Below are 9,691 nucleotides of genomic sequence, written 5' to 3' on the forward strand. Positions count from 1 at the left end.
GTGGGTCACTTAGTCTTGTACCATATGATGTTACTTTGGTGTTCCAGTGGAGGTCATAAAAAAGATTGATTCCTATCCTTTGTTGTTTTGCCTTCCTTGCCATATGTAGGGCTGTGTAACATGAGCTCTTTCCTTGGTGGCTAGTCTGATCTATTGCTTGTTGCAGGGCTCCAGAGACCTAGAAAACTAAATTGTTCCCGTAGCAAGCACCCTGCAATTACTCAGGCTGTAACTACACAGACCTAACAAACCACATTGCTCCCCAGGTGGCTTTCTGGCTTTCTTGTGCCTCCTCTTTCTGCTGTTAGGCCTTTTGCTGCTCCAGGGATCCAGGAGATTGAGCATGAACCTTTCCCAAGTCATCTGATCTTGGCAAAGCCGTGTTATGTCCAATGTGTATCCAGAGAAATGAGTATCAAAACTTAAGTACTTCAAGACTGAATAGATCTTATCATTGTCAAAAAAATATGTATTGAACTTTTTACTAAGAAATAAGCAGTATTAAAAAAAATGAAAGAAACAACCAATATCCAGTAGAAATATATTTAACAAAGCAATGTCTATTTTTAGGTTGTAAACATTCTAGGAAGAGGACAGAAAAGCACATATAAAAATGGATATTTTTAAATAAAAAATGCTTATGATTTTTTACATTTGAAATTAGAAGCCATTTCTCACGTCTCCTCACAAACTTTTCTGATGTTTCTTGAGCTATTCTGGGATTATTAAACAAATTCTCATGCAATCAATCCTTTAAGTTTGTGTTGTCCCTTTTGCAAAATTATTCTACACAGAAAATGGAAATATACTATCTTTCTCAATGAGCATGTTTTTTTTTATCTAATTATACTATTTGGCTATTTTAGCAGGCTACATTTAAGAGTTATAAGTTGTAGTAAATTTTGATACTACAATTAATAAACTGAAGTGCTGTGCAGCTATGTGTAGACTAAGCTATTTTGAGAATAAAATCCATATAAGTGTGAGCCAGTTTATGTAAGGAAATGAAGATATTAGTAAACAAGAGAAAATGTTAAAACAGTCACTATTTAATTGCCTTTGATCCTAATCTGTTACATTATTTATTTTCTGTTTAGACCCCTGTTTCTCCAACACTTTGCTTTGTTTTTTCTTTTTAGAAAGTAAAGGAAAAAGAGTTTTTTGAAAACTATATGCAGTTGGTCCAGTCCCTCCCACACATCACAGGCAGTGGCTGGGCCCCGGATGGTAACACCTGGGGTGGGCCCAGGGCCCAGACTCCCTTGGGAGTCATGGAAGCCAAACCCCACCATGGATTTTCATCTGTGAATTTACAACTCTAAATGGCCTGTTGGTGGTGGGCAGGGGACAAGGAATGGGTCCCTGCCCTGACTTCTTCAAAACCTAGATAGGGGAACACTATGCTTAAACTCCAAAAAGGCCCAACTATGCTGTCAGGAAGTCCTGGCTACCTCTCTCCCAGGAGGCATTTCTGGACATGGAGGCAGACAGACCTCCTACCACCCCACCCCATGCTCCAGGCCCATGGGCTTCGCTGATTTGGATGTGGGACATGAGGCACCCTCCCTCCCTAGTTGACTCTGGATCCAGGGCTCTTGGAACACTCCCCAGGCAGACCTGGAGCTGGTTGCGATTTAGTGCCTCTCAATCATGAGGAAGTGGTTGACAGACTTGTCTCCCACCGTGGACTCCACCGTGGCTCCCACCTGCCTCTGACCCAGGAAGGCAGGTGTGTACTCATGGTGGACAAAGCACCCAGCATTGGGGTCCAGGTCCCGCCGGTTGATAAGCAACCACTCTGAGGCTGGGGCTTCTTGATTTCAAAGAGGACAGTGCCTGAATCCGTGTCTCAAATCTTGAACCTGATGAGGTCGATTTTGTAGATATTCTCCTCGCGTAAGCATAGGTAAGTTGCCAGCGGTGATCCGCGGTTGCCCCAGCACATCCTCCTGCCCTATAGCTGTTCCTCCGCAGAGGCCCGGCTCTCTCCCAGACCCAGATTCCCTTTGCTCTGAAGTTGCGGCTTGGGCTGGCGCTCCAGGCTTGGCCAGAGGCCCCTGGAACAGGCTGTGTCCCTATCCCAGCCTCACCACTGCCGCCCCTCTTCTTCACCTTCATGGCCTTGCAGGGCCTCAGCTTGCCAGCTGCCTGCACCTGTTGGAGCGAAGAGAAGGGGACATTTTGCCCTTTTTGAGAGAATGTAAAGATGCCTGTTCAAAGGTGAGTAACATTGGTCAAATTTGCATCACTCATGGTAAGCCACACCACTAAAATGCATTTTTCAGGACAATGAAGAACCTTGAGGGGGAAAATGGAACTACCATTAAAAAATGGTAACTATTCAAGAAATCATAAAGTGATGACTGAGATACATTAATCAGTAATCAACTGATCATTTTAGTCACAGAGGTTCCAAGAGTGAACTAGATAGGTAAGTTGGGGGAAAAGGCAACATTCAGCAGAAAACAGTGTTTGGCAAAGTAAATATTTTGTAACATTATCTATTGCTTATTTTTAATCACATTTGAAATTTCAAAGTTAGACATAAAATAGAGTGAATTTTTGAGATCTCTCCATGATATTCTCATAAAATTATATTCTTCATTTTGTTTCATTTTTATTTTTTAATTTGAGAGAGAGAGAGAGAGAGAGAGAGAGAGAGATGTGAGCAAGGGAGAGGGACAGTAGGAGAGAGACAGGGAGAAGGAGAATCTTAAGCAGGCTCCTGCTCAGCACAGAGCCCTGTGTGTGGCGTCATCCCATGATCCTGGGATAATGATCTGAGTGGAAATCCAGAGTTGGTTATTCAATTGACTCAGCTACCCAGCCATCTCTCATACAAATTATAGTCTATTCACATGCTGTTGGAGTTTAAACTTCTTTAGCTAATATCAACCCAGGTATTAGACTGTAAGAGCTTAAACTGTAGCAGGATTCTTGAACAGAGAGTCTTGACAGGGAGGCTTTTCTTTCCAGGAAACAACTTTATTCATGCAGGCACTGCTCAGTTGGGTTCGTACTCCATGAACTAAGCCCTCACACCATATGGCATAGTTTTTTTTACATTTTCTATTCCTTTGTCTCTCATATATGGTAACACATAAACATACAGTCGGATTAGGTGGTCTCCTGTTACAAGGTCCTGAGGGATGTTGCCACATATGCATATAGCTAGGTTGCCTTGAGATTTCTCTCTCTCTCTCTCTCTCTCTCTCTCTCTCTCTCTCTCTCGAGAGGGTACCCTACCAGAAAACTATTTCTTTTCCCAGTTGAAGGGCAGTTTTCATTAATTGGTTACCAGAAAACACTAAAGTGTTTTTTCCTTATTAGCTTTTATCTTTAAAGCTTTCTTTAAAGACAGTTTGTCTCAGTATTGTGTGAGGGACTCAGTATTGTAACATCTGAGATGATAATTAGAATAATACAACTTTTGATTTAACAAATACATTATTATTTAGCTAAATTTCTGCATAAGTAAGAGACTCATTTACATTTAGATTTATTTAGAAACAAAATTAACAGTATTATGTAGCTTACAATCTATATAGCAAAACATTTCTTCCGTAGGTCTCCAGGCATAAACTCAGAAAAAATTAAATCAATTTATAATATCTGAGAAGGAAAATCTGTTGACTAACCTTTTCGCCCTTTTTGACTTCAGCTGTGTGCTTCCCTGGAAATGAATACTTAATTGGTTAGTTTTGCTCTCCACAATTAATCTGATGGTTGGTCTCAGGCTAATTTCTTTCTCTTTCCCTCCCTTCCTTCCTCCCTTCCTTCCTTCCTCCTTTCTTTCCATCCTTCCTTCCTTCTTTTATTTTCTTTCCCTTTTCTTTTTCCTTCTCTTTCTTCTTCCTTCTCTTTCTTATCTTCTTCCTTTTCTTCCTGCGTACTAGATCTATGTGAAATATACTTCATTTGCATTTTTGAACTGGCAGAGAGCCCTAGTGACTACAGATAATACAGTGATACCCTTTTATCCCAATTTTCTGTTTCTGTGGTGTCAGTTACCCAGGGTCAACCACAGTCTAACAGCAGAATATCCTTGTTTATCCTGAGAAGGTCTTAAGTAGCCTAATGCTAAGTTGTAATGCCTATCTCGTTCTCCCCTCTGTATTCACACCATTACAAGAGGGGTGAGTACAGTACAATAAGATATTGTAAGAAGGACAGAGCTTGATAGGGCACATTCACATAACTTCTATATTATGATAATTATCCTATTTTATGCTAATCTCTTACTGTGCATAGCTCATAAATCAAACTTTATCATAGGTAGGTACCTATAAAAAACAAAGTATATATAGGGTTCAGTACTATATGCAGTTACAGGCATCTACTGGGGCTTTGGAAGCATTTCTCATGGATGGGGGACTACTGTAGATGCAAGTAAGATTAGACTTAAATTGAAGTTTCCCTCCAAATGCAAGAAATTCAGTTTTTAGGACTTATAACGATTTGATGGAACATCTAGACACCTGCTCAGGTGCACAATCTAATCTGAGCAAAATGATATCACTTTCTTTCCTTCAGGAAAGAAAATCTTTTCTTCTCTCTCTCTCTCTCTCTCTCTCTCATTCCTCATTAGTTAGGACCCAATTCCCTCCAAAGGGAAAAAAGATAGAGCCAGAAGATGTAACCCAGGAGTAAGGGGGAAGGTGTGCTTGAGGGTTGGGTGGGCTCAGAACTGAGGAAATCTCCCTCTTCCTTCTCCTACTTCACAGGAACTACCTGGACAAGAGGGCTGGAAAGAAATATTTCCCCTCCCTCTAGGCTGGGCGAGACTCCGGGCCCTGTCTGCGACCCCAGCCCACTGTCCTCTAGCCTGCCTGTGCCCAGAGCCAGAGTGGCTCAGGCCTCTGGAGCCCCGTGGTGGCCCTGGGGAGCCCCGGTGGTGGTTTCTTCCCTCCTACGCACGGTGCTCTCCCCAATTTGCTAGGCCTTAGAGGTTGCCACTCTTGGGATGGGGGGGGCTCTCAAAGGTTTCCCCGCGACCCTGTGGGCCCAAGGGAGGGAAGAGGCTGGCGGTTGGCAGGAGGGCTGAGGTCTGTTTCTGCTTGTTGATTTTGGCCAGGGGGCAGGGCCGGGTTCAGGTTGTGGGAACCCTGGTCTTGGGGCTGGACACTTGGGACAAACGCCCGCTGACCTCCTAGGGAGAGGGTAGCAAGCCCAGGCCTAGATCACCCAGCTGCGGTAGAAGCTGCGTGCCCAGGGGTTGTGCAGGTGTAGGCCCTTGGATCTGCCTTCATTATCCCCGAGAAACAAAGCTCCCTGGGAGATAACCCCTGCAGTCATCATTTCCTCATTCCTCAGAAAACCTCACCTCACTCTCACCTCCCGCTGGGTATTCTCCAGCCTGGGCCCAAAGCCCCTAGAGTAAACTCACCCCTGCCAGCATCTCCAGAAGACCAGCCCTCAGGCCAAGGGTTTTTGACTCTGAAAACAGTGTGAGCCATTCTTACTTTAATTGGAGCATTCTCCTTCAAATGAATTAAATGATAGAAGTTGTGACCTTTTAGCTTTGCTTGTGAATTTGCACTTAATCAAAAGATGTGGCTTTTCTTCCCTAGTGAGCCAATGAGTAAACAGTTTTGGAGAAGAATGATGGCGATTTTCTTTTAGCTCCATTAAAGAAGGTTCTGCTCCCTGAACATGTGGAGAACACGTTGTATCAGGTATGCCTGCTTTATCTCTCATTTTAAGTATCACCTTGGTCTCTCCAATATCTTAGTTAAAACCCATAGGGGCACCTGGGTGGCTCAGTAGTTTGAGCGTCCAACTTCAGCTCAGGTCATGATCTCACAGTCTGTGAGTTCCAGCCCCGTGTCAGGCTCTGTGCTGACAGCTCAGAGCCCGGGGCCTGTTTCAGATTCTGTGTTTCCCTCTGCCTGACCCTCCCCCATTCATGCTCTGTCTCTCTCTGTCTCAAAAATAAATAAACGTTAAAAAAATTAAAAAAAAAAACATAGTATTTTCTAATGGTCAAAATGACTTTTAAAGATTTAGCACGAATACATTTTGAAAGCTACAACATTTGAAACATTATTTGAAAGCAGGTTCCTGCACACATAAAATACATGTTTTTTAAAAAGGGAACATGGGTAGATGAATAGGGCTTTTTCATTTAGTTTAGTTCTACTTGTTAAAGCTTGCTCCCATTAAAAGTCTCCAAAGGAAAAAGGTATGCCCTCTGGACCTTTTACAGAGAAGACCAACCTACCAGCAAATAAACCTGTCCTTTCTTCTCATAATTCTTATGGCCTAAGCTGTTATAAATGGTGAAGGTGCAGTTAGGTCATAAAGTGAGTAATTCAGCCCACAGGATTACCCAGAGTGGAGGTGAAGTGAGGTGATGGTGATAGTCGGGAGGTACACTGAAGAGAGGAGGGAATCGATAATATGTTTTAAATTTATGTGAAATAATGTCCTCTTGAAAGGGAAAGATGGCTCCAGGGTAAATGGATTGAGGGAAAAATTTTAAGATATAGTTACTCATTACTCTTCAAAAATGAGAAAAAAACTATTTTTTGTAGGTGTCGCCATTGTTTTTACAGTGCTTCTGTGCCCTGTGGAAGTACTTAGTATAGATGTCAGCGTAAAAGTAGCTCCTTAAGGCAAGAACAGAGACAAGCAACAAGGGCACATAGCTGCCAAGGCACTGTTATCACATCCATTCTGGCAACGTTGTGTACCTCAAAGAACAGTTACAGTTCTGTAAAGAGAAGCAAAAGAGAATTTCACAACTTGTGTTCCCTGTGAAGCTGACTCTAAGATGGAGGTCTGTTGGGGAGTGCCCATGAGATGACCCTGGGGGAGGGAAAGGAAGGGAAGGGGAAAGGGAAGGGGAAGGATGTTGGGCTGAGGAAGAAATTAAGCTTCTAAACTTCTGAGGATAGCATGACCCTTTAGAGATCTCTCCATCTGAGGCAAGTAGACTGGATGCAGGCCTCCCGGGGAAAGGGGTGTGATGTTTGGCAGGTCCTTCTCTTTCGCTGAAGGAATCCTCAAAGGGGGTTGACAACTTAAAGTTGTCTGCTGGCAGCACTCCTAGCAGATGGGGAAATAAATCCTTCATTCCTCAAGGGGGAGTGAAGAATGGAATATAGTTCTAGATTGGCAAAAGGATTTGAATTTTTCCTGACATCTGTTTCTCCTCTCTCTGCCTCTTCCAATCCATCCTTCAGTTAGCTGCCAAACAAATCTTGACTCATTTATGAAACTAGAAGTTCCCCTGATGGCATTTTGAATCAAATTTTACTATTTAAATTCCATTTCTCTTTTTGTCTGCTCTTTCCCTTATTAAAATAAGTTTTTATTTCATTGTTATGTCCTCCAAAAAGACATTTATAAAAATGAATGTATCTGCTCCCTTCTCCTGGAGCACAGATGCTTGTTATGGATTCTCCATCTCTGTTCGTGTCCTTGCCTTCACCTCAGCCATTGTCTACCCTTGTCTTTCCATCTCACTTTGGGTTTTATTTCTTCCTGAAGCATTTCCTGCCAGGTTCCACTGATCTCTTTTTTGTTGGCCCTAAATGCACCTGCATTCTGTGCTGCATCAAGTCTTTCTCTAGGTGACTAGAGACAAATCATGGAGGCCAGTCACTGTGCTTGTCTTTTTGTTTTATTTTGTTTTCTATCACAGTTGCTAGCATGTTACTGGAGCCAGAGAGGAAACTTCAAAATACTTGTTGCTTATGTGACTGAATTACATTCCTTATTTTCTAAGGCAACCAATAATAGCTTTGATTTGGTGTAGTATTATTGTCCCTCTTCTGAAGTTCAAGACTTTGTCTATTTCTCTTTTTATAAAGACTAGACATTTATCTTCTATCTATTTGCATACATGTCTTATTTCTCTTAATATTTTGTGAGCAACTTTAGGAGGAGGCCACTGCCCATCCCCCCCCTTCCTTTTTTTTTTTTAAACCCGAATGTCTAGTCGAGTGCTTTTCATGTAGAAGGCACCAAATGTGTGTTCACAGAATGGTGTAACATTAGTGAAATTTAAAAATAGACATAAAGGTTAGAAAAGAGTGTATATTCTGGGAGAAATGAAACATGATTCACTATCATGAGCTTGTTGCTTTTACCAGTTATTTCTCTACAGGAGGGAAAATACGTTGTCACTATTATCATCAAGACTCTATTAATTTTTCAGTAGCATATTCTGTGAAATATAGTTTTAAGATTAATGCCAGTGATTTTTCTTAAGACTGACTTAAGTATTTGCATAGACAAAAGCCATATCTCTACCTGACTCTACACCACTTACTAGATTTAGTAATTGATGCTCTATGTGAATACACCATTTCCCTTGTTGACCTACCTTTCTTTCTTTCTTTCTTTCTTTCTTTCTTTCTTTCTTTCTTTCTTTTTCTTTCACTTTATTTACTTTGAGAGAAAGCAAGAGAGAGGGTGAGGATGGGGCAGAGAGAGACAGAGAGAGTGAGTGAGAGAGAGAATCCCAAGCAGGCTCTGTGTTTTCTGTGTGGAACCTGACATGGGGCTTGAACTCGTGAAACATGAGATCATGACCTAAGCTGAAATCAGATGTTAACCCACCGAGCCACCCAGGTGCCCCCCTTGTTGACATTTCTTAACTGATATCACATAAAGCTTTTCCTATCCAGAGATTAAAATGTAATAATTTAATATTTTGTTCTTTTTGCTAAACAGTGAAAATACTGTGATATCTGCAAATACATGTAAAACTCTTTCCTCATCTAGGGTTTTCCTCACAAACACAATTTTCTTTAAACACCACCATTTAGTCACAAAATTTGTTGTCTCTTACACTGTTAATATGCTCTACAAATTAATATATGTGAAGACAGAGAAGATACAATGAAAGATCATTCACTTTAAGAAATTCACCAAGAGAAGGGTGCCTGGGTGACTCAGTTGGTTGTGTCCGACTTTGGCTCAGGTCATGATCTCGCAATTTGTGGGTTTGAGACCTGTGTCAGGCTCTGTGCTGACAGCTCAGAGCCTGGAGCCTGCTTCGGATTCTGTGTCTCCCTCTCTCTCTGCCCCTCCCCTGCTCATGCTCTATCTCTGTCTGTCTCTCAAAAATAAATAAACGTTTAAAAAATTAAAAAAGAAACAAAATAAAACAAAGAAATTCACAAAGAGAAATGAAGACTCTGGTTCAGTGTTAAAACTAATTTATTTTTATCTTCTGATTATTGACCCATGATTTTTCTATCTATTACAGCTATAATACGTGATCATTATATTAATAGACAAGTAGAGAAAAAAGTACCGTATATAAGAGGAAGGTACTAAATACAGCAAATATAAAAAGCCCGGAGAATAATCAGATTGACCCTTGGCCCTACCTACACTGTGAAGTCTTTCCTTTACCTCTTTTATAAACATAATAGTACATGTTTTAGTTCTCCTGTACATTGAAATATATGGCTTGGAAATTCTGATTCTATATAAAGTGTGTTTTTTTTTCCCCATACATGAGACTTTGCAGAAAATGGTCACTTTACCTCAAAACTGTTAAAAATGTCTCCAAGCTAACATCTAGGCAAACAGATTTCACTGTTCTGAAAAAATAATAAGGAAAAACGATGTAATCCAGTATGTATATTTCTGAGCCTAATGGCAAAAATTGCTCTGATTACAATTTTTTTTTTTTACTTCTCGTTGTAACCATGACCTTTGCTGTATAACCTTATAG

At 41.2% G+C, this 9,691-nt stretch overlaps 1 pseudogene; it reads right to left on the minus strand.

The window, feature by feature from the left end:
* Positions 1–1,634: 1,634 nt before the first annotated feature.
* LOC124508937 (protein unc-119 homolog A-like) lies at positions 1,635–2,118 on the minus strand (annotated as a pseudogene).
* Positions 2,119–9,691: the final 7,573 nt, after the last annotated feature.

This window comes from Lynx rufus, unplaced genomic scaffold (genome assembly GCF_022079265.1).
Source record: "Lynx rufus isolate CCGP_SWC_20201006 ecotype Redwood Valley unplaced genomic scaffold, mLynRuf1.p SCAF_13, whole genome shotgun sequence".
Taxonomy (NCBI): domain Eukaryota; kingdom Metazoa; phylum Chordata; class Mammalia; order Carnivora; family Felidae; genus Lynx; species Lynx rufus.